This window comes from Girardinichthys multiradiatus, chromosome 23, assembly GCF_021462225.1.
Source record: "Girardinichthys multiradiatus isolate DD_20200921_A chromosome 23, DD_fGirMul_XY1, whole genome shotgun sequence".
Lineage (NCBI taxonomy): Eukaryota > Metazoa > Chordata > Actinopteri > Cyprinodontiformes > Goodeidae > Girardinichthys > Girardinichthys multiradiatus.
Window position 1 is genome coordinate 37,128,206 of NC_061815.1, and position 24,346 is coordinate 37,152,551.

At 38.5% G+C, this 24,346-nt stretch overlaps 1 protein-coding gene across 5 annotated transcripts in view; it reads left to right on the forward strand.

The window, feature by feature from the left end:
• Positions 1-24,346, forward strand: part of diaph2 (diaphanous-related formin 2) — a 555,642-nt gene that overhangs the window by 225,114 nt on the left and 306,182 nt on the right. The gene's annotated exons all lie outside the window — the stretch shown is intronic.

Sequence of the window (24,346 nt, forward strand, 5' to 3'; positions counted from 1 at the left end):
AAAAAGAGGAAAAGAAGAAAAAAGTGTGGAACAGTTTTGGAAATAAAATGCAAACTGAAGGAGACAAGGGCATGCTTTTTTTTTCACCCTTTCATTTTATTATTTTCCTTTTAGCCTTTCCAGGCCTTTTGACTGAATGTGGCTAAAGCCTTCAAACACACAGCACTTTGATACAGTGTTTGTGTACATGTGGGCGGATGGAAGCAGCCCAGTTTTCTTGCGACAAATGAGATCCTTTTAAAACTTGTTGTTATTGGAGCCATACAGGGGAAACTCTCTTTTTTTTACCACTGCAAACAATTTTCGGGACGTGTACGTAGTGATTTGTCAAAGACAATTCACCCTATATTTACAGTGAGATAAGAAATAAAGCTGCAGCAAATATTTCACTGTTGAGATGTTGCTTATATGTTTTACTCTCTGCGTTTGCTGAGTGTGGATGTGTTCTTCTGTAAGGGACATTTTGTGGGAAGATGTGAGAATTTTTGGCCCCACTGAGGGTTGATGGACCAGCGTATACACAAACACACACACAAATTAAGCACCACGGGCGATACTCTTGAGGGCCAGTGGGTGGGAATTATCTCTTATTTTTACCACATCTTCTTGTTTTGATTTTATAACTGATTTAACAAGTGCGGAAACACAGCAGCCCCTTGTGTTACAGTGCTTTGAAAAAGTATTTGACCTCTTACAGATTTATCCTGTTTTTTGTTTTTTTTGTCACACTCAACTGTTTGAAATTATCATTAACTACACTGTTCAAAAAAATAAAGGGAACACTCAAATAACACATCCTAGATGTGAATGAATGAAATATTCTCATTGAATGCTTTGTTCTGTACAAAGTTGAATGTGCTGACAACAAAATTACACAGGAATCATCAATGGAAATCAAATTTATTAACCAATGGAGGCCTGGATTTGGAGTCACACACAAAATGAAAGTGGAAAAACACACTAGAGGCTGATCCAACTTTGATGTAATGTCCTTAAAACAAGTCAAAATGAGGCTCAGTATTGTGTGTGGCCTCCACGTGTCTGTATGACCTCCCTACAACGCCTGGACATGCTCCTGATGAGACGGCGGATGGTCTCTTGAGGGATCTCCTCCCAGACCTGGACTAAAGCATCCACCAACTCCTGGACAGTCTGTGGTGCAACGTGACGTTGGTGGATGGAGCCAGACATGATGTCCCAGATGTACTCAATCAGATTCAGGTCTGGGGAACGGGCGGGCCAGTCCATAGCTTCAATGTCTTCATCTTGCAGGAACTGCTGACACACTCCAGCCACATGAGGTCTAGCATTGTCCTGCATTAAGAGGAACCCAGGGCCAACCGCACCAGCATATGGTCTCACAAGGGGTCTGAGGATCTCATCTTGGTACCTAATGGCAGTCAGGCTACCTCTGGCGAGCACATGGAGGGCCATGCGACACTCCAAAGAAATGCCATCCCACACCATTACTGACCCACTGCCAAACTGGTCATGCTGAAGGATGTTGCAGGCAGCAGATCGCTCTCCAAGTCTCCAGACTCTGTCACGTCTGTCACATGTGCTCAGTGTGAACCTGCTTTCATCTGTGAAGAGCACAGGGCGCCAGTGGCGAATCTGCCAATCCTGGTGTTCTCTGGCAAATGCCAAGCGTCCTGCACGGTGTTGGGCTGTGAGCACAACCCCCATTTGTGGACGTCGGGCCCTCATACCATCCTCATGGAGTCGGTTTCTAACCGTTTGTGCAGACACATACACATTTGTGGCCTGCTGGAGGTCATTTTGCAGGACATTGATGTCCCATCCTGGATGAGCTGCACTACCCGAGCCACTTGTGTGGGTTGTAGAGTCCATCTCATACTACCACGAGTGTGAAATAAATGCCAAATTCAGTTTTCAAAGCTATCCAAACCAACCTGGCATTATGTGAAAAAGAAATTTCTCCTTTAGCTAAATAATTGGCTCATTACCAGTTATTACAAAATCGAGATGGAAACAACTGCCAGAGTTTGTGATAGTTAGAAATGAGTCATTTGCATAACTTTGGAAGTGATCATCGGAGGGTTTTTGAACAGGAATGGACTGTTTAAGGTCATGCCACAGTATGTCAACCAGATTTTAATCTGGACTTTGACTAGGCTACTCATTGCCCTGTTGTACAACCCAAGTATGCTTGAGCTTAAGGTTACAAACTGATGTTCAGACATTTTTCTTCAGTTTTCACTGGTGGAGAGCTGAATCGATGTTTCTATCAATTAGGGCATGTCATCCTGATTTTGAAATGCTATGGAGCCCTAGACCATCGCAGTTCGCCACCATGTTTGACTGTCAGTATGATGTTTCCCTGAAATGCTGTTAGTTTTACACTAGTTATAATGTCTAGTATTTGGGATCAAGATGTTTAGACAAATGTGACGCAGGCTTTGGTGTTCTTTTTGGTTTGCATTGGTTTTTGCCTTGGATCTCTCCTGTGGAGGCCATTGAAGGATACTGATTTTAATTAAAGCCTGTTAGGTCTGTAGTCCTTTAGATGTCGTTCTGGCTTCTTTTGTAACAATCTGGATGACCTTCTGGAGTCATTGATGCACTCTTGGTATGTTTTGATAGGCTTTGCCACTCCTGTAAAGGTTCACTACAGGTCTTTGTTTTCTCCATTTGCAGATAATGGCTCTAAATGTAGTACCCATGAGTCCTTAGAAATGGCTTTAAAACCCTTTCTAGACCAATATATGTCAGTGACTTTGTTTCTCTTCAGTACAACTTCTTTAGATTGGGGTCAGATGTGTTACTTTTTTAGATATTTTAGCCTACTTCTTGCTGTAAGACAGGTTCAGTTGTTAATCAGACCTGAGTGTGGCTTGTGAAATTGAACAAAAAAATGTGGGTAACCAATATAATTAGTAATTTAAGGGTGGCGATTATTTTTCCTCATAGGTCCAGGCCGGTTTTCGTATCATTTTTCCGCTAATAAACAAGTTATCATTTGAAAACTATTAGGTTTTTTAATCTTCTCAGGTTATCTTTGCCTCATAAGTGCAACAAAAAACAAACAAAAAATCTGTAAGGGGGGCAAATACTTTTTCACTGATCTGTACATGCACTAATTATTTGGTACACATACACACAGAACAGACTCTGTCTTTTGGACAAGAGATGCTGGTCCCAGATAGTTCCAAGGGAGGGTGGTTTAATTAGGCTCTGACAGCACCCGCTGAGAATTGCTCCTGAATCTGACACTGTTTTTCAAATGTCACCGTCAAGTGCTTTTCCCAGAATGAAATGTGATTCTTATTCAGATGGTGCCACGCTCATGGTAATTTATTTTTTTATTTTTTTATTCCTTATTTCTGGTCTTTGGTTTTCATGTACTAGCATTGTAATTAACTGATTCATTAACCATGTTCCACATGATGGATGTTCTGGGATGTTGGATTAAAACCTTTTGAATTACCTGTCAGCAAGAAATTTGACAGCCAGAAAACAAGAGCCCAAAAGCAACATTTTACAAAACAACACAGAGATAAAACCTGAGCAGTAACCAGGGCAATGTGTCCTTATTTTGGTAAACGTGAATCAGACAACTGTCAGCCTGGATGCATTTTGGATCGCGGTTGTATACTTTGACAACAGAATACCGCTGAGCTGCAACATAAGTTGTTTTCAATGTTTTGTTCAGAAATGGCAAACAAACAGCAAAATATTCCGGTTTGATAAAGGAAAACATGTTTGTTTTTAAAACATATACTTTTTGACAAAGTTGACTAGACTTTATGACACATTTCCCCCTTTCTTGCAGCAAGCTTTACCCTTTTCTTGGTTACCACAGTGACGAGTGTGACAACAGTGACAGAAACAGGCCATCTACTTGAGGCATATGTTGTAGCTATTGAGGGAAAGTCTATACAACTAGTCTGTACTTTGCACAATGGTGGCATTAGGTTAACCTATGAAGCTGAAGGGTCCCGCCTAAACAGTCATTGTCACAAGCTGCAAGTGAGAGCTGGCAGTCGATGTTTGAAGTGCCTATACTTTTAAGTGCCTCTTGACTGTATTCAGCAACAATGGCACTTTTCTTCTATATTTCTAACCTTCACTACAAATACGGAGCTGCTGTTGCTTTAGAATGTGTATCAGTCTGTATTTTTTGCACTTTTAGTAAAAATGCAGAATTGCAATGAAAATTGATTAATCTGTTGTCTTTGTTGTATCTTGGATCACTTTATTCAGGTAAGCTGCAGGTATGTATCCTCGGACTGCTTGTTTCCTTGTTTCAGTTTACCTGGTGCTTACATTTAGTATCATTTTTCACAAAACTCTTGGTTTGCTTTCATGTTTTCGTGCTTGTCTCAATGTTGGGCACAGTTTTCTATCTGATATTTGCTGGGGTTACTAAACACACACTGCAATCTAAAGTAACTAGTCATTTTTATGAAACTCTTGCACGGTAGTAATATGATTACCTTTAATATACTGTGCAGTCCTCAAACCACTGGGAACAGTGGTTTCCGCTAAACCAATTTCTTTCAAAGCAGTTTGTTATATTAAGTTCATTTTGTTTGGGCCATAAATTCTGTTTTAGATCCACTAAGTATAATGTTTTACCTTTCAGTCAACCCATTACTATGCCTTATTATACAAGAAGTAATTTTATTTTCTTTCTAAATCTTGTTTTTGATGTAAACTTGCTAGATATCCACTCATGTTTAAAGAGAAATTACTAAATTACCTTAAGATGTAAAACATGTCTTTGTAAAAGCTGACATTTCTTATGTGCAGTCCTGGTTTTTCCACTTCAATTGCTTTCTTTGTTTTACTTTGCAATGATGCATTACCTTTGCCAGATAAATATTTTTGCTAAATGTTTTAGGACATTATTTCAGTATCAGAAGAATGATAATGCTGTATGGAGCCGAATAATTTGAATGTTTGTACCCCCATCACATTGTTGTGCATGTGTCTTGTGTGTTGTGGCTTCACACTTCACATATTTTCAAATGGCAAAATGTTCTTATAAATTTGATAACATTGTTGGGAAGATAAACAGTGTAACAACAGCTTTAGTGTTATTGGAGTTCAGTTTTATTATTGCTTGCGTTTTAGCAGCTTATGAGGTTTACCTCTCCTTATTACCGAAGGCCCTCACCTCAACAGCAAGGCAGCACTGTTCATGACCTATACTCATCTAGAGGTTAGTGATTGCAGTGTTGTACGCGTGCTCCGATGTTTTACTTTGACTACATTTGTGGGATTCTAGTGAAGCCATGAACACATTTAGACAGGTAAATAGGTACATTTGTTCTTCTTGGTTGTATCTCAACAGAAACTGTCTCCTCGAGAGTAGTTCTGGTAAACTTGAGTGTTTCTGGTGCAGTTTATTGTTGGGATCTCTGGGGTTTTCGAAGGTATATAAATCTGGTTTAAGACCAGGGACTGAATTTAATGATGTCAAGAAGTAATGTTAACCAGTGGTATTGTGTGAATGCCTCCTCTGTACTGTCCACAGGCTACTCAGGCTTTCTTATAGTAGCCATTGTAAATATCCTGCTGGAACAGCACAGTGAGCATTCCACATTCATTTGAATTGTTCCCATTCCACCTCCATGGCAGAGCTGAGGACTTTGTTGAAATTTTAATGTATCTTTGACCTAGATTTGATGTGTATGCTGGCGTCTCTGATGTGTGTCAGTCTTACAATTGCCAGCAGAAGAAATGCGTTTGCCATTGATGGAGCTTTGCAGAAATGTAGTGCTGGCAAGAATTCCTCTCATACTGCCTCGCCTGCTTGAGACTGTACTCACTCCTAAAAGGAGATAATGAACTTGGGGAAGAAAGAGACCCCACTGATTAATGCGTGTGTCGCTGCACCTTCAAAATTCAGTCCTGTGCATAGTAATTTGCTTCTCACTTATGCATTTATGAAAAGAATCAGCCACCCTTCCTGCCTACTGCAAAAGCTACTTCAGCTAATGCAAGAGGCTGAAAAGTCAGTCACACAGAGAAGGGAAAACTGAGAACTCATCACTGAAAATCCTGCCATCTCTGTGTATGCACTGACAGGGTAAGATCTGAATTACAGCAATCTTCGTTTCGTTTTGGCAGTTTGGTGTTTTCCCCGAGCCACTTTGCCATCCGAGCCAAAACATCTCTTTAGTAAAGCAACGCCTGTTCTCAGAACGAAAGAATGAAAACCAATCTAGTGTATTCATTTTCACAGAAAAAATCTGACCTGTCCTCCTTTCCCCAACAAGAAGTGTATAGTTAAAACTGAGGCTGTTTTGAACATCAGCAGAGCTCCCTTGATAACATGTTAACTCTCACCTGAATGTCACATTTAGCTGCATCTTCTTTAAGTAATTGGTTTCATATTTTGTTTCACACTTTCTAGTTCAAGTGAAAGTGCCTTCCCTCGATTGTCAAACATGTCAAAGGTTAGAATCTTTTTGTAACAATCCAACCCACCACTTAATTAGTGCAGCTTCCTGCCATATATGTAGTTGCATGGTGAATGTGGACCTTTTGAGAGGAACTTGCAATAGATTCAAATCAGGAATGGAGAGCCAGGGGAGCATTTCTCGTTGGGTGATTAAAAGTAACCTTTGGAACTATGTAGGAGCTGTTTTCTATGCCCTTTCTTTCCCTGCAAATGCCATCGTAGGACTCTGGTATAATAATGCAAGAATAGTTTTAAGGCAATTACACTTCCTCCAAAATTGATCCCAAAGCATTTAACTTATGAGTAGGGGAAATAATGCAGCCAAGAGGGAGGTTGAAAGTAGATCCTGATCTAGCTAGCAGGTATGCAGGAAGTTTTTTGGAGGCCCAAAAATTATGTAGTTATGTGATATAAAGATTAATAGCCTCACACTTATTTTGGACAGATTTTGGAGCACCAACTGTGGTGCACTTTTAAAAATGTGTTTATGGTAGCATTTATTGCATGCCAGCAACAGTAGGGTGCATCGACTGTGCTGGCAGGCATGCAAAAAGCATGTCAGCCCTCGCCTGCCCTCCCTATTAGTGTCGATAGGCTATCTCCTGCGGTTGCCTCCAGGTATGGTTGCAGCAGCCAGTGGGAGCCTTGTTGTTCTGCGGCACTTGTCCTCATAACCGAGGGAAGTGTGTGAAGCCCTGCCAATCACTCCATTGCAGTCACAACAGCAGCTGCCCACTTTGTTTTGCTCTAGTGTGAAAATGAACTAAAAGAAATACACTTTAAGACTTGAACTTGAAGGAAAATTACACAGATACATGTATATATATGCAAATGTGCACAGCAATGAGGAGAAAAGCTTAGAATATGACTGCTAGCTTGTGTAAAATTTTATTTTATAGCCTAATCAAACATTACGCTGAAATCCAACTACAAAACACATCAATGAATGAATTATTTACAAACAAAAACTAACATGATATTGGTTAATATAAATGTTTTATTGTTGGTTACAGGAAACTGAACAAGTAATTGTCCCTAAATGACACTGAAAACATAAATCAAACTGAATTAATGAGAGTTCAATTAAGAAAACTGATTAACTGAAACATTAGTATTTACTTGGCAAAAGAGCAATGTTTAACATAAAAAGGCAATCATGCATTTCCCAACAGTGGAAAAAAGACTAGACTTTGGTTTTTATCACAAAAGTCATTGTTAAATATTATAAAAATATTTAAGTGTAATTCTAAATTTAGCAGCTCTAAATGACACTGTCAGCAATGCTTCTTTGCTATTTTGTTTGCTAATTTGTTGTGCTTAATTTGTCTTTCCACATTCTTCCTAGAGCATGTAAACAATTCAAAGAAAAAACAAAGACTTAAAGCCAAAGGTTTTTTTTTATTGAAGCAACAGTTAGAACATTTTGGTAGTTATATGGCAAATTTTGGCTGAATGTGCATTGCATCATCTGTTGATATGTAGAGGGACTGTAATATGGTCGTCAGCAGTAATACAGTCATACTCAATAAAATAGAATATTGAAAAGTTCATTTATTTCAGAAACACACTTCACTTAGTGAAAGACATAATATAGATTAAATACACACAGGACGATGTTTTCAAGCTTTTATTTCTGTTGATTATGATAATTTTCCGCTTATAGCTAATGAAAACACGACATTTAATTTTAGAATATTGCATCAGATCTATGAAAAAACATTTTTAATACAGAAATGTGGGCTTAATGAAAAATATGTTTAATACCTGCTTAGAGGGTGTCATTTTAAACTGACAAATGAGCCTCATCGGAGCACATCAGTTTATAAAATATGACTATATTGGCTATAAACTCCACATAAATAACGCATCGGCTTCTTTCCACAATCTTTAATATAAATCCACTCTCAGCTCTGTTTGGCAATGCAGATACCTTCTAACATAGGCGCATGAATCAGGTTTACTGAGATTTTAGCTTTTATTTCTAAAGATGTAACAAGATGTACAGAGAGAGTATTATTATGGATGTCCTGATTCAATCCCAAATATGATAGTGGTCCTAATAAAGGGATTTCTTTTATCTGTCACCAAGTCCCTGACTAAGCTCATCTCTTAATGCCTGTCGTTGGTGCCATGGTGTATTATGATTTAATGCTGTCCACACTTTAGCGTTTCGCTTTTATGCAAAGCTTGTAAAGTTGTATTATTGTTTGTACACGTAATTGTGTTAATCTAACAAATCAGGGTTTTTTCTAACAACTCAAAGGCTTTTCACCTTTTACAGTGATGTTGACAGAGAAGAAGAGACTGTACCGGCTGCTGCATCTCCAGTTTCTGTTTGTGCCACAACAAAGCTGTGCACATTGTAGTTAATATGTTGAAAGGTTATATTAGTTTACCTAAACCGGTTAAACCCATGTTGAGGCAATATATTAAGGTTGTCCTGCAAATAAATATGTTACTGTCAAGAAAAACTGATGTGAAGCATCAGGAATGTAATGTGTGGGTTAGTAAGGTGGTGCGCAGTCACAAATATTATAAAGTCCTGTTGTATTTTACTGCACTTAAAAGTCAAGTCAAGTTTGTTTCTATAGAGCTTTTCAGCAACAACGCTACCAAGTTTGTACTTGCCGTTGTTTCTATTAACTTCAATGTAGCATCAGATTGGGACTAAATGACTCTGATTGGTATCGTAGACTGAAGCATCTAGATTATGGAAAAGGAAGAAATTAAGCACCTTGGCCTTTCACTGTATACATTTTACAGTAATATACAACTTCCAATTGTAATGGGTTTTGATGGAATGCTGAACATGAAACAAAATAATTGTTTTCTTTTATATGTATATAGCATTTCTGTGTTATGTAAGAGGCCACTGTCGCAGCTTGTTTTGAGATTCAAACTCTTATGTACTGCAGCATGCGTGGACACCTCTCTCACTGCTCTGCCATTCACATCTTTTATTCAGTCATGGTAAAACTGATTATTTCCAGCTTGAGCATTGCTGAAAATGATGACAGGGCATTCTTTGTTGAGCTTCTAAATAGGGTGAAGTGGAAGAAGGACTGAATTAAAAGGTAAAATTGACTAGAAGTAACTGTGTAAAATTGTGAAGATCTCTCTGGGAAACAGAGTACTGAGTTCATTCCTCCTCCCCCTACCTTAGGGAGTCCTGAGGCTCATAATCACAGTGCAGCATGAGTAGGCAGATGGCCTCTAGTTTGCCTGTGACCTCACCAGATCTTCTGCATCAACTGTCTCTGTATTCAGTGTAAGAGCCAGAAGAAGGTTTTTGACACAGTGCTCTTGGATCAGCTTTTACTGCGAGCTTGAAATTGGGGCTTTGCCGTTAAGGAGAGTAATTTCCAGTCTTCACATCCTACTCAAATCTATCACGCTGTCCTACAAGTGAAGTTTGAGAGTGGGGGCGATGAAGAGCAGGTGTACAGTGATTGGGATCAGTGTAGCAGAAAGCTGTGGGATTCCAGGGACCGGACCTGACAGTTACAGTGTGCTCCTCTCTTCTTGACTCCCTGCTAGACCCCAGCTGGGTCCATCTGTCTGGGTGACGCTGCATGCACAGACATTCGGGCCTTTAAAACACAGACCTGGACTGTGAGACTGTAATCAAGGAAACCACTTTTCTTCAGAAAACTTAAATATACATATAAAAGTAGAGCAATGACATATGATGCTGATTGAATGTTACAATCTGTGCAGAAAATCGTTGAATTGTGAAAGAAAAAGAGCCTTTGGTTGTTGGTGGCTGTTTTTCACCCTATTTTGTCGAGTAATAAATTTCACCCCAATTATTGCTGCCTTTATGTTTTTTCCTCCTAATTATGAAGACACTTAGTTATTTGTGAAATGTTGGCTTTAATTGGAGTTTTCAAGATTTCAATACATAAACTAATGATCACAAGTGATTCAAAGGGTTGGAGTTCCAAACCAGGCTTTGTCATGCTGTAAATAAAACTGACTAATAAACCAAAGTTTGTGCAAGTTTTTAAAAGAATTTGTGCATGTGCAAAGAATATTTCTAACCACAAATTGTTTTTGTTGGCACTGATTCACATAAATAAAGCAAAATATTTTGTGGAGAAAATTTAACGTCTAAATTAACTTTAGATGTATTTTGAACTATTGAATCAGAACGTGATTACCTCTTCATGCATCTGTCTGATGGTGTAGTGACGTATAGGAGATTAAATTATTACCATTTGCTTCCAGGATATATTAACATAAGCCATTCAAGGTGCATAAATAGCTGCACCATCATCAGTCTCTAAAATCTACTTCAGATTTAGGACATTTAGTTTGAACCTGAGTTGAACCGAGCTGAAGTTGAGACAAGCAAATTAGAACAAACAAAACCTCCTGCCTTCTGAGTGTAACGGCGATTAACTTTTCCAAGTCCAGTCTAATAAATGTTTAAATATGTTTTCATTTGAAGCCATTGCACCTGAAAGTTGTCAAAACAAATCAAACATGAGATCTCATGAGTTGCTGTTCATTTTATATATATTCCCCTAAAAAAGAACAGTCAAAACATTTTTTACAGATTTGTTGCACGTGGAATTATTTATCGTGGCATATTTTATTTACCGTTTTTAAATGAGGAACGAAGTAGCAACATTTTTAAGCTGGCTTCAAATAAACCTATGCCTCATCATTCCTGCAAATGTTTAAGAAATATTCAGTCATTTTGAACTTTGAAAAAAATCATCTAGACAACATCACATACTGGAGCAACATGCTTGAAAACCCTATAGTACATGCCAAATCATTTCGCAGTCCACAAATTACTTATTTGTTTCTGCATCTGTTAGCATGTTAGACATTTAAGCTACAGTAGGCATGTTTTTAATTTGGACCAACTGTAATGTGTTTTCAGTTGTAATTCTTGGGAAAAATCTGCTGGAAACCTATTTGTTTGCAGTTTGTAGATAAAAAATGCTAATTTTGCAAAATTACTAGAAGTAACGTGAAACACAATTACTGCAATCTCTTGTCTGGTTGCTTGATCAATCAGTTGCATCTCCTCTGAAGCTATGCTGTTTTGTTTTTACACCTACCAGGATGTAGGGTTTCATGTACTTAGTCTGCTGAACAGAAATGTGCAGACCTCCAAAACCTATGTTGACATCACATGGAGTTGTTGATCAAACCCACTTTAAAAATGCACATTTTATCTTACACGAAGCAGCACTCTTTGATTAGTAGTTCCCCTCTATGAAAAACTCTGCAGCTTTGCCCCTTGTATTTGGTGTACATTGCTATCTATTTGCTTGGGAATGTTCTCTTGGCTGAACCTTGTGACACACAGTGAGATTCTGTTTGCCTCCCTGCTCATGGGAAACATATTTGTATATATTTTTATGCCTTCATCTGTTGGTTAAGGCGGCAGGGTGGAGCTGGGCTGTTTCTGAGCCTCCCAGCACATCATATGCCCCAGATAGCTGCAGTCTTATCCCTGTTACCTATCTAACCTCCTGCATGCACAGTTTCACACACATTCCGAGCTCGCAGGAGCCTTTCCCTACCTTTCCGCCATCTCCTCCCAGTTTAATCATCTGGGAAAATATTTATTCATGCTCCGTCATTATTACCTCCCTTGGATGTGTTGATGAGGTTGTCTTTTATCTGCACTTTCTCTCCGAGTCATCTTCCCTCAAGGTGAAATATATGGTTTGAACAAGCAGATTCATGCTAGGGTGGAAGTCTGTGAACCAAATCTGCGGTGATGGAATATTGACATTATTTTCAATGTTTAAACTACAGTTCTATTAAAACCAATAGTGTCTGGTATCAATGCTGACTTTTACTTTGGAGCTGTTTGCACCTATAGGTTGTTAAAATGTCTTGCAATAAAAATAACATGATGTTCCATTATTTTTCAATGATTGTCCCAATGATTAGAACAAACAAATACCGAATCATCCAAAGCTGTGTCATTGTGAAAGTTCGTAAGTATCCAGCCTGGCAAAAAAGTGAGATCCAAGGGCAGGACACAGATCCACTGAAAACAAAACTGTCCAGTTCTGTTGCTGCAAACCCGGAGTGAGATCTCTGTTTGACTCCATCACGTTTTGTCTGCAAGGAATCCTCCATGTTGGCTGATCTTCACTTTTGACTATCAGACACTTTTACAACCATCACTCCCTCCAATTTCCATCAATTTTGCTCTCTGGTCCTCGGTGTAGATGTGAATCTCCTTGTATTTGGCATCATTTAAATACCCATCACTAGGATTTGAGTATCCTATAAGATTATGAAGAATTAGAACATGCTGAGGATCTTCCAAATCTTATTTGATCCATAAGCAAGGCCTCATATTGTTGACATACAAAACACAGATGAAATTGCGGAAGACAACAAAGCTGAATCTATTGTAAAACGTAGAATATTTATTTTGTTATGACCTAAGAAATCTGGACTTTCACTAACACTATGTGTTTTTAACCTTCAATGTTGATGCTCAAAGTGAAAGATCTGTAAGACAGATACTTTGTTGGTTGCTGCAGCTCTCTGAGATGTGAACTGCTTCATTGTTTTTTGAATACTTGCTGCTAAGCCAAGTCAGATAGTCCTTTGAGATTGATTTGGCAAAAAGAAAGCAATTAAACTCATTTTACACCATAGTAATTAGAAAATTAACCTCCCAAATATCACTAAACCCTTAATGCAAACCAGCGGTTTGACATAATCAAATATTGGTCCTTTTGACTTTAAAATTTTTAATGTTCAAACTGATAAACTTTATTGTTTCCTGCATATATTCACTCATTTTGAATTTGATGCTTGCAAGAGATTCCAAAAAAACTGGGACAGGGACATGTTTACCACTGTGTTACATCACCTTTCCTTTTAACAACACTCGGTAAGCGTTGGGGAATTGAGGAGACCAAGTCAACCCCAGTTCCAACTTCATTGGAACGTTTGTGAGATATTTACGTCAAAAAGGTACAGACAACACAATCAGTCATGTAGAGCCGCATGTTAAAGAAATGTATTTTTGTTGCCTCTGTGATGATTCCTTGATTGTTCATAAATCCCAAAGCCTTAAGTGTTAAATGCTTTGCATTCTGATTTATTACTTAGAGTTTATTTTAATATGTAAGAATTATCTTACTCTAGCAACATACTAAGTGTATCTCACTCACATATAGAGCATCTGCTTTTCAAATGATGCCAAATGCTTAAAATGAGTCTCTCTTTTGTTAAGGGAAAATCCACTGTGATTTTCACATTCAATTTACTGTCACTGAGTGTCTTCACAAAAAGTGCCTGTGCTACAAATCCAGCTTAGGGAGTTAAATAAACTTTGTTGAAGCTTTAATGGCAAAAGCATTTCTCCTTCAGTAAGCACTAAAAATACTTAGCAACACCAGATTTTTTTATGACCTGTTGGTTTGTTGTTTGGTCAGCCAGCTTGAGGCTGACAGATGAGTTTGTATTAGAAAGTATTATTTTTATGCATAACAACATGCAGCTATATGGATCTCGATGTGTGGCTCCAAATCTCCTTAATTTTGGAATGGCTGCATTGCTAAAGATGTTCAACGAAGCATTCACTTTCTTCTCTTTAAGTCCCGATAGCCCCAATTTATCAAACCTCATCGGAACATGTCAGACTTCATTCAGCTTAGCTGCACAATGAAAACTCATCATTTACCAATCAATAAATCTCTACAGCTGAAGTCAGATGTAAGAATGATGAAATATGAGTTTGCTGAGGCCCTCTTTTTTTTTGCCAACATCCATCATTGTCAACAAAATGAGTCCAGCAAATATTCAATTAAGACCTTGGGGCTCCATTTCTCATTCATTATTCTGGGGTTAATTTGCAACTGTAGATTTGTCTTTTGTCACTTTCAAGCCAAGAAAGGATGGTTAAGTAATTACTTTCACTCCTTATCATGCAGGAAGCAGCAGGGGGTCTTTATCTGTGTTTCAAACAAGTTTTTATAAATTTCTTGGCTACCTTTTCAGATAGCCTTATTGTATACTGGTCAGTCCTATGTTCTCACCTCAGTGTAACGTTTCTCTTACCAGAGCTTTTCTTAAGGTGTCTTCAAAATGTGCTTTCAGACAACAAATCCACCCCAAAACAACCTCTAATTTCACTCAAATGTCATCCTTTTTCTCTAAAATAGGAATGTTTTATGATTTAGTGAGTGTTATACTTAAAATGGTTTACTCTGAATTCCTGATCATTGTGTTAAACCTTGACAGTAAACCTGCTGTTTATACAATAAAAGTATTGCATGTTTAAAAAGCTTGAATGTGACATGAGACATCAGATAGTATATGTCTGAAGTGGTAGTTTCAGGATATTTGCCACTTTCGTCAACAGTAATGGAATAGATTTTCTTTATTGACATGGCCTTTATGTTGCCCAAAGTCCACTTTTGATTGGCTGATCAGTCCCCCCTGACGTCTCCTCCCCCACAAGTCCAGAGACTCAGACTTAACCTCAGAACCCATCAAAAAGCATAATCCAACTGGGTCAGAGATGAGCCGAAACCCTTTAAGCATATTTGGTTGCGATAAATGTTGTTTGCGCTGTCTGCTCTGCTACGTTTGTCTGTTTTTATGCAAAGCTACCCAAGTTTCCTATTTTTCTCCCAGACATCTTTGGGTGTGGTTTCAGCACCACTTACTAACTTCCTTAAAGAGTGCTACTTGGTTCTGAAACCAAAGTGGGAAATCTGGGAGGATCCAAAAGCCCAGTGCCAGAAGAGATCAGTACAGCCTGCCAGTTTCAAAGTGACAGAATCGCTGTTGGTGCACAAAGCCAACTCACCCTTCAGGTGGGAAAGTTTGATGTTTGGGCCAAAACCCAAGTGGGTTACATGACAGTACACAGCCTGTCTGACACTGTTAGGCACTCTTTTCAGCTCTATCATAGTGGTTCTGGTGCTGACACCGAATGAGTCCTGGTTATAGGGAAACTTTTCATTTTTATTTTCCAGTAAAAACTAGTCACTGTAAGGATGCAAACCTGTCTTACAGAACTGAGAGACTGAAACATTTTTTACTGACAGATGAACAATATTCTCCACACTGTTATCTATTCATAGAGAACACTGTTATTTTCTGTTTGTTGAATATTTGTCTGTCTTTAACTCAGCAGATTTGTTTATAATCTTACCTGAAGTGTATTTTTCTTTAATTGATCCTAAATAAATCCTAATCACTGAGAAATATACACACAAGTAAATCTACTCGTGCTTCTTTAAATATATGATAAAACTAGTTTTATAGATTATGAGGCAGAGTGGTTGTTTTATTGTGTGCAGATATTTACCACTAGTTCTTTTTATTTTTTTATCCTGAAGCCTACAATTTAGCACAATATTTCAGAGACCTTCTTAGCTTGCTATTTAAGATTTATTTCTGAGTGATTGTATTTACCGAATGGCACTTAATAAAATATCTTTCTGTTTATCAAACTTCTACGCAAAAAGATATCAGATGTTATTAAAGACCAGAAAATACCGTGACCATCAAATATCTTGGAGAGTTGTTTATTAGTATTTTGAAGCATTATTCATTTATTTATTCTTTTTTTTTGTTTGCTTTATTTTGATCCAGGTTCCAGCCTATGCAAGACAAGTGCTTGTAGGATTTTATAAAAGGTTAATCAAAACTCCTGTTTACCTGCAAAAGACCTTCAGGCAGTTTTTGTAGACACTAAAGAGTGGGTGTTTTGTTCTGTTGTGCAGCTACACCTGCTTGAATCTGACCTTCATTGAAATGTGCAGTGAGACAGAAATTAAAAGTGAAGAAAATTTGTCTCTATTTCTACCCAGACCTATTCAAACTATATTGCATGGCCCCATATGTCAAATAATTATTCAACTTCATAAATCCAAATAGCAATTTGCATGTTTATTGCAGGATAAATCTTTGTCCTGCTTTGTCAAACTGACTAAGTTTGAATTGTTAACTCAGTACTACTAGAAGCAGCATAGTTTCCTCTGTCCAACTCTGCAGTCTCTACTCATGTTAACATCTCACACAGAAAACTCTTCACTGTAAATTTTTTTATTTTTTTTTGCCTGGCCTCAGGCTACCGTGCCGACCGGTTCAGCTCACTGATTGCCTTTCCGTCGAGGGGGCGGAGGTGTGCGGTGTGGTGGAGGTGAATGTCACGGCGAGTGGCAAATGGTTGGGGAGCAGTAGGAGAGCCATTGGCTGGCAGGATGAAAGTTAAACACTAGCCTGTGGTCTTGTCTCACAGCTGGAGTCAGCGTGTTGCCTTGGGGCAGAGGCCCAGTTTATTGACCCACCTGGTACTCTTAACCTTCTCAGTCCCTCCTTCACATGGATTTTTCCTGGACCAGAACCAAGTCTTTGGAGATCCCATGTGTTATTGATTGAAACGTTCGCCTTTGTAGAGAGCAAGAAGCTGCACTCTTCTTCTCAAGTTTAGCACAGAGTGCTCTGCTTTTTAGGGTTTCTCAAGGCTGAATTTCTCTTATCTCCTTTCTCATCAGGACCAAATCGCGACTCCAATCACAGTGATCCTCAGAGTGTGATTATTTCTATTATGATCCATGTCAGTCCTGTGTCCACTGAAGGGGAAAGGTCACTTCCAGCTGAGCTTTGTACTATAGACATGTCAACATCTGTCAAAAGCAATCTGGAACTTTTAAAACATACTGTTTGTATGTCAATCACCCACTGGGAAATCATTGTCCTGTTTTCCTTTTTCTCAAAGCACACTCGCTGCTGGTGTGTTGATATCTCTACAGATGGCTGGATTTAAAGAAAGCACCAATAACAGTAACTGGAGTTTGTAACAGAACTACTCCACTAAAACCCAAGCAGACACCAATATTTATTAGTGTTGCACCACCAGCTTTACTGCTATCAGTAAAGTGCAGTCTGTAAAATATTCTAAGATCTCTTAATCAGGACATTGGTGTTGATAACAAGCAGTTGTTTGTTATAAATAATCCAGGATTTCTTAATCTTGCCAGCTTAATGGAGCCCTCTACAAGAACCTAGTAATCACCACATTACAGAGACTTAACTTTCAAGGCTGCATGTCTGCTTAAAAAACAAAACAAGCCAGTATCATGATAGGCAATGAGAGACATCTCTCAGAACATAACAAAAGTGTAAAAGGTGTTACATTTGTGAATAGGAAAGCTTTGAATTTATATTGCTACTCATAATATATAAACTACCAGTCAAAAGCTTGAACACACCTCAATGGTTTGTCTTTATTGTTATGCCTACCTCTGGGAGCTCCTTCAAGCCATTTCAGGTGACCTTATTGAGAAAATGCTAAAAGTGTTCAAAGCAGTAATCAAAGAAAAGGGGGGTTATTTTGAAGAATCTAAAATATAAAAGATGATCAAAATTTTTTTGTTGGCTATATAACTCTAAATGTAATGATTAAATCCATGATGATTTTAGTTTTAGTTGCTTCATTATTGTTTTTGACCTTTTTCCTCATTCTGCTTTTTAAAGAGTAACACTGGGAGTTTAACAAGTAGAAATAAGCTGCTTAGTCAGGGTGTCTGCTTGGGTAGCAGGTAGGGGTGGGCCTTTATCAAATTGTTTATCGTGAAAACTTTATCGTGATAATTTAGAATTATCGTAACAACGATAAATTCCAGTTAATGATGTTCAAAACCCCCCCAAACTGGCTGTTTTGTTGACAATTGTTACTTTGACTATTTCTTCATTGTTTGTTCCACAAAAGCATCAATAACTTCGACAATATGATTAAATGCATTTACTGTTTGCAGTTAAGTGATGAAAATCACACCTATTTATGTATCATATCCAGCTATGGCAGTCAGAAAGGCCTAATTCCAATCTTTTCACCTCCCAAAAAAATCCAAATTGTGCCACTTCCATATGTGGTACTAAATCAGATAGTTTTCAAAGGGTCCGCAGTCTGAACGGTCATGTTGCATTTAATTTCACGTCATCGCCCTGGCTCCGACTACGCATCCAGACAGAAGTAGCAGTCACTGCTCCACAAACGTTGTGCTCTTTTTTCTTACCTTTTTCATCCCGTTATGCGGTCATAATATTGTTGGCTCCCATTGCTCAACAACTTGACAGTGACACAGAGACGCTTTCATTATTACATCCGTAAACAGTGTGATGCTTGTGTCTGCACACTAAAAGATTTACTACGTGCTCAAATTTCAACAAAGAAATCCCAAGTATAACATTTATTCAAGCCTTAATATGTAGTTCAAATCTTTGAGAATAACGAGGCAGAACATTTGTACCTCTGGCACACTGATGGAAAACAATTTTTAACAAGTTTGATCTCTCTTTCTTGAACAATGCAGTGTCATCAGCAGTTCCAGGTAAAATGAGTGTCTGTTGAAGTAAAAGAATAAAAAAACAAGCAGCTGTAAATTCTTTGAAACAGGCAGTTTGAACTGAACTCATGACACGAATTCCTGCATCTTTTCTATTTCAGTATAAAATGTTTGGAAAATCCACCACTCTTTTGAAATCTTCACCAGAGCGGTCTGAAGTCAATTTTAGAATGAGCCTCAAAAATGTTTCAAGTGGATGTTTGGCTTTCCATGAAAATATGCTTCGAAACTGCCTCACAGAAAGCGAGATCATACCTCTGCAATGCCGCAGCCTGTCAGAACCAAACTTGGTACGACCTTTCAGCTGTTTTACCCCATTAAAAATAGAATATGAGAAACTTTTCTTTACATCTCAGCTTTTATGTGGTGTTCAGAGGGAGTCATGTGTGTTTTCATATTTATGGTGCCAGTGGTTTTTGTTTTTTCTACCGTCAGATACCGGTTTAACATGCTCAAATCAAGCTGCACTGTGACCACTGTCATCCTTTTAATATTTAATGGATTCAGTAAAATTATGTTGTACATATTTGTTGTGTTCCTGTCCACTTATTCCACTGTTTTGCTCTCTAGCGAAGTTTAGGGTCAACTAAAGTTATCCATTATTAATCAGATTGACTATTATTTCTTTAGATATTCACTCTAGATTTCAGTGATAATTTTGAAAGAATCCAGTAATTCTGGTGTGAGGTCCATTTAAGCAGCGGAGGAACTAAAATCTGGTCCCACTGATGAATTGGCATTGTCATCTTATTAATACCCCCACACAGCCAAGGCGGCTGCCATGGATTTTTCCATCTTAATGGATTAAGCCTTCATTTCTTATGCCTAATCACAAAAAAGAGGTTACGGATGAAGAAAACTTGAGATAAAGGCCTTTGACTATTCAAATTAGCTCTGGCACTTGTCAACTCTCAAAATTAAGGGGGGCTCTTAACAGATAATCTTGTTTTAAACAATTGAGTTTTTTCAGATTGTGTCTTGTATTATTTATTTAGTTTTGACTTAAAATAGCATTGAACTTTAAATCAAAATGGCTACATAAAATAAAATGTTAGACTTATGTAAGATGGTAATAGAACTGCATAATATATCAAAATTCAGTCAGCATTGCAATTTCCCTGTGTGCAATAGTGCAGCCACAAAGGACTTCAGAATGGGGAGACTATAAAAAAAATATATTTTTTCTCTCCTTTTAGTGTTTATTTGCATGGGGACAAGCATTAAGTATAAGCAAATACCGAACACCATAACATTTTTAGTCTTCGCTAAATGCACAATGCACGTCCTCGGATTGGTTTTGACAACATAAAACAGTTTAAAAGACAGCATAGCATCATACCAAAATAAAATATCACACACACACATATACATAACATAAATATTAAAATTGCCTTACAAACAAATCAGGTTTTTTGAGGTCTAATGCATTCAAACTCTGCAAGCCAATGACATATTTTGCTGGTTGCATAGATTTTAATTGTTTCATGTCCACTCATCATACAGATCTGAGTGACCGAGATGCTAAAGCTTAGGAAAACTGGTGAGGAAATTGTGAAGATGGCAAAGAAATAGATTAATTGCATCTATATTTAGCAATAATGTTCCCAATACCACGCAGTCCTTCTTTGTAAATATAAAAGTGGTTTTGAATATACTGACATTTTTATGTTACATGTTACTTCTTCTGAGATTTGTTCTTTGAAAGTGTAAATGAGAAACCTGGTCATTCTGTTGTTTAGATGATAAAGTACTCCACACATTCAACAAGTTACTTTCTATTGCCATGTGTGTCACAATTTAAGCGTGGCAGAAGCTGAAGTGCGACTGGCTTTGTGTCTACCACACTGCTGGTGGAGGATCACATATGCATGAACACACTGCATTCACACTAATACCTTCAGCTTGACCTCTGCAGTGTCACTCGTTACTGAGATCTGGCTTGGCAATTGTCCTGCACTGAAGGGATTTGTGGGCAGAAGAAGAGGAATGGGAAGGTGGGGAGGGGGTGCACGGATATGTTTGTGGAGTCAGCCTTGGATTTATGTGTCTGTAACAGAGCCATTTATGAGGAGACTGTTGCCCCTACTCTTTAGGGGGGAGTTGCTTGTTTGCTGCTGAAGCTGCTGTGCAAATATTAGCTGTCCTGGTGCACCTGCTGCCATTGTCGCATTCTCTCCCTCCCGCCGCCCTGAATCCGTATACTCTTCATTTGTCAAACACACAATGGCAGACAGAGACACAATAGAGGAACAATTTTTCTCTTGCTTTGTCGAGGGTTTGCGTCCTGACACTGGGTAAACAGTGGCAGGACCTCCTGTTCCCCCGGGTCGGTGCTGAGCTCCTTTAATCTACAGCAACTGGAATCCTATGCAACAACTGGTCAGTCACAGGCCACAATGTTCACATGGTTCTGGCTGCATGTTTGCCGACCTAAAAACCTCATCTATTTATTTAGACCCTATGAAAGAGCCTGGGGGCAGTAGATGGTTGTATTTATTTATAGAAATAGAAGGATTAAGTAAAGAAATTCTAAACATGTAAATTCCCATTTTCTTCATTCGTATTTATTTAAACTATACTGGCTTATTGTTTTCCATTTTATACATTTTTTCCAGTATCTTAATTTTTTTTAAATAAACCAAATAATGTTCAAACAAATTATGCAGAAAAGCTATTATCCTGGCTTTGGAAATACTCAAGGAAAGGGCATGGGCTAAGAGAGGAGTTAATTAGAATTTTGAACATAATGTATTTCTACTTCACACAATAACTTAACTAGAAATTAACTGATTGGTGTAGTGATTTCTTTGGAGACCCTTTCACTTTTGGACCGACAGAAATATCACAAGCCTTGAAAACAAGCAAGAGGAAGCAACTTGCAGGGTTGGCCCTTGCTGACGCCCAGCTTGCCTGAAACTCAAAAATCCGACATCAGTGATGGGTCATGCTGACAAAAACACTCTTCGTCGTGGATCTTGTTCCATTCACATTTAGCTATCTTGTTTTGTAAATGAAGTCAGAGGAAGCACAGAAATGTTTGAAGATATTTAAAAGGAAATTTTGTTTTCTATGACATGTTGGAACATTTCTGCAGTTCAATCAGGCTGCGAAACGTGACACGTAGCAAGAGTCACAGCAGATAACAGGAAGGCCTAACACAGTACAGCAAAGTTGCCTGTTTTGTCCTTTTGAGCTTTAAAAACACTTTTTGTGTGGGGCGCATGGTGTAGTGATAGAACATGCGACCCATATACCGTCCCTGGTCCTGACCCCAGAGACCTGTTCTGGATGATTTTCCCTCCCTCCACCCCATTTCCTCCCTGCCTTCTTTTCAAAAATAACCCAAAAAAAAGGCCACTAAAAAAAAAATCACTTTGGTAGTTTAAACCTTGCATTTACAGCAAATGCTCTCTCGTACAGCAACATGACACCACCTCTGCTCCTAATATAAAACATGAATGAGCGCTCATGGCAGACAAGCTGGAAAAAAATATATTCAATGCTGTTTCTTTGTCTTATATTCCTTAAAGAGGAGTCTGAATCGCCTGTGAACAGGTCAGATCTTTATAAACTGAGAATTGAATATCATCTGCAAAATTTTGAACAATGCATCTTTAGCAACACTGTTTAATTAGGCCAACACACAAATGCAACCATATAATTATAGATTATACTTTAAAACAAACTACATAAACATGTATTGTATTTTTCTTGGAGATGTAAATAAATCTTTGTAGTGAAACTAAAAAAGGAAAATGCATTTTGTTTGTGCCTTGCCTTTTTTGCTGCCATTACACAGTCTCGCACATACTGCAAATTGTGCCTTAAAATATTTTTTATAATCAACATGCAACAGAGTGTTTCTAGCATTCTTTGTTCCCATCAGTCTCCCTCTCTGTTGCTGCCCTAAGTGTGCCCTCTCTTTCTCTCAACATATTGCTTTCTGCATGTGTTTAAGACTGGTGTGTGCAAACCCACACAAACACACACTCCTGCAGACATAAACACCAGTGTCCAACACACACAGAGGGGGTCCCTGGAGTTGAGTGCAATTACTGTGTGTATTGTTGCTTACTCATTATGTCTGACAGGCCACACCACATGTGCGCTCCTCCTGTCTCCTGTGCATTGCCTCCTACATCCTCTACTTTCTCAGTGGAAACACACACAAAATGTGCATGATGAGTGTGTGGGTAGAAGACTGAGGGACGTGGGCCGGTGTCCATTTATTCAGAGCCTCGGAAAATCTTGCAGGGTGTCAGTTTGCTTTTTGCCTCTCATGGCCACCATGTAAAGCCTTTTCAGAATCTCATTGTTTTGTGCCGAAAGTATAGGGTATAATAATATATACGCCTTGCTTACTGCAGGCTTGAAAATATATTACCTGTTCTGGGATTGAATTTGATATAAACTGATAGTAGGAATATTGGAAGAGACAAAGTGGACTACTCTGATCCGTGCTTTCCAATAGAATTTTCTGCTGGGAATTTGGGGCTTGTGATGTTCAGGCGGTTGTTACTTGACATAGAGCCTCCACCTAAACACTGAGGCTGACAAAACGAGCATATGACAGCCGAACATAATGCTTTTTTAAGTAATTGTATTATTTGCTAACCTGACAATTGCATTTCAATTGATCTGTTAATGATCTGTCTCAGGGATTCACAAATTACCAAAAAATATATCATAGGCATTAAAAGTAATACCAACTGATATATTAAGATGACTTTGCTGAACATTGTTGCAAGCAGCATAGTGTTCATAGCAGCTTCTCCACACCCTTTCATGTCTGACACATGAGCTCAGAGTGAATCTGCTCTCATCTGTGAAAAGAACAGTGCACCAGTGCCAAACCAGCCAATTCTGGTGTTCTCTGGCAAATACCAGTCGAGTTCCACGGTGTCAGGCAGTCAGCACAGGGCCTATTAGATGATGTTGGGTCCTTAGGCCACCCTCATTTAAGTCTGTTTCTAATGGTTTGGCCAGAGACATTCATGGCAGTGGCCCGCTAGAGGTCACTTTGTAGGACTCTGGCAGTACTCACCCTGTTCCACGTTGCACAAAGGAGCAGATATCAGTCCTGCTGATAGGTTTAGGACCTCTGATGGCCCTGTTCAGCTCTCCTAGAGTGACTGCATGTAATGAAACCACTGAAATCTCCTTTATGCTCCTGAGGCTATGCTGGTGGACACAGCAAACATTTGAGCAATGGCACGTATTGATGTGCCATCCTGGAAGAGTTGGATTGCCTATGCAACCTCTGTAGGGTTTAGGTATTGCCTCCTGCTACCAATAGTGACATTGACCCTGGTCAAATGCAGAACTACTGAAAAGCAGTCAAAAAAATGAGGAGGGGTTAGTTGGAAATAACTGGCACATCTCAACTGCTGGTACTATTTAATTAAATAAATTAATCAAATGCATGTTTAAAGCAACATGGATCAGTCCAGCTTTTTTCTTTAAAAATAGTTGGTATGATCAGTCTATCTTTTTCTTAAAAGAAATCATATGGCTGTCCTTAAAAATGTTGAACTATTTTGGAATACCAAATCAATTTTCCATC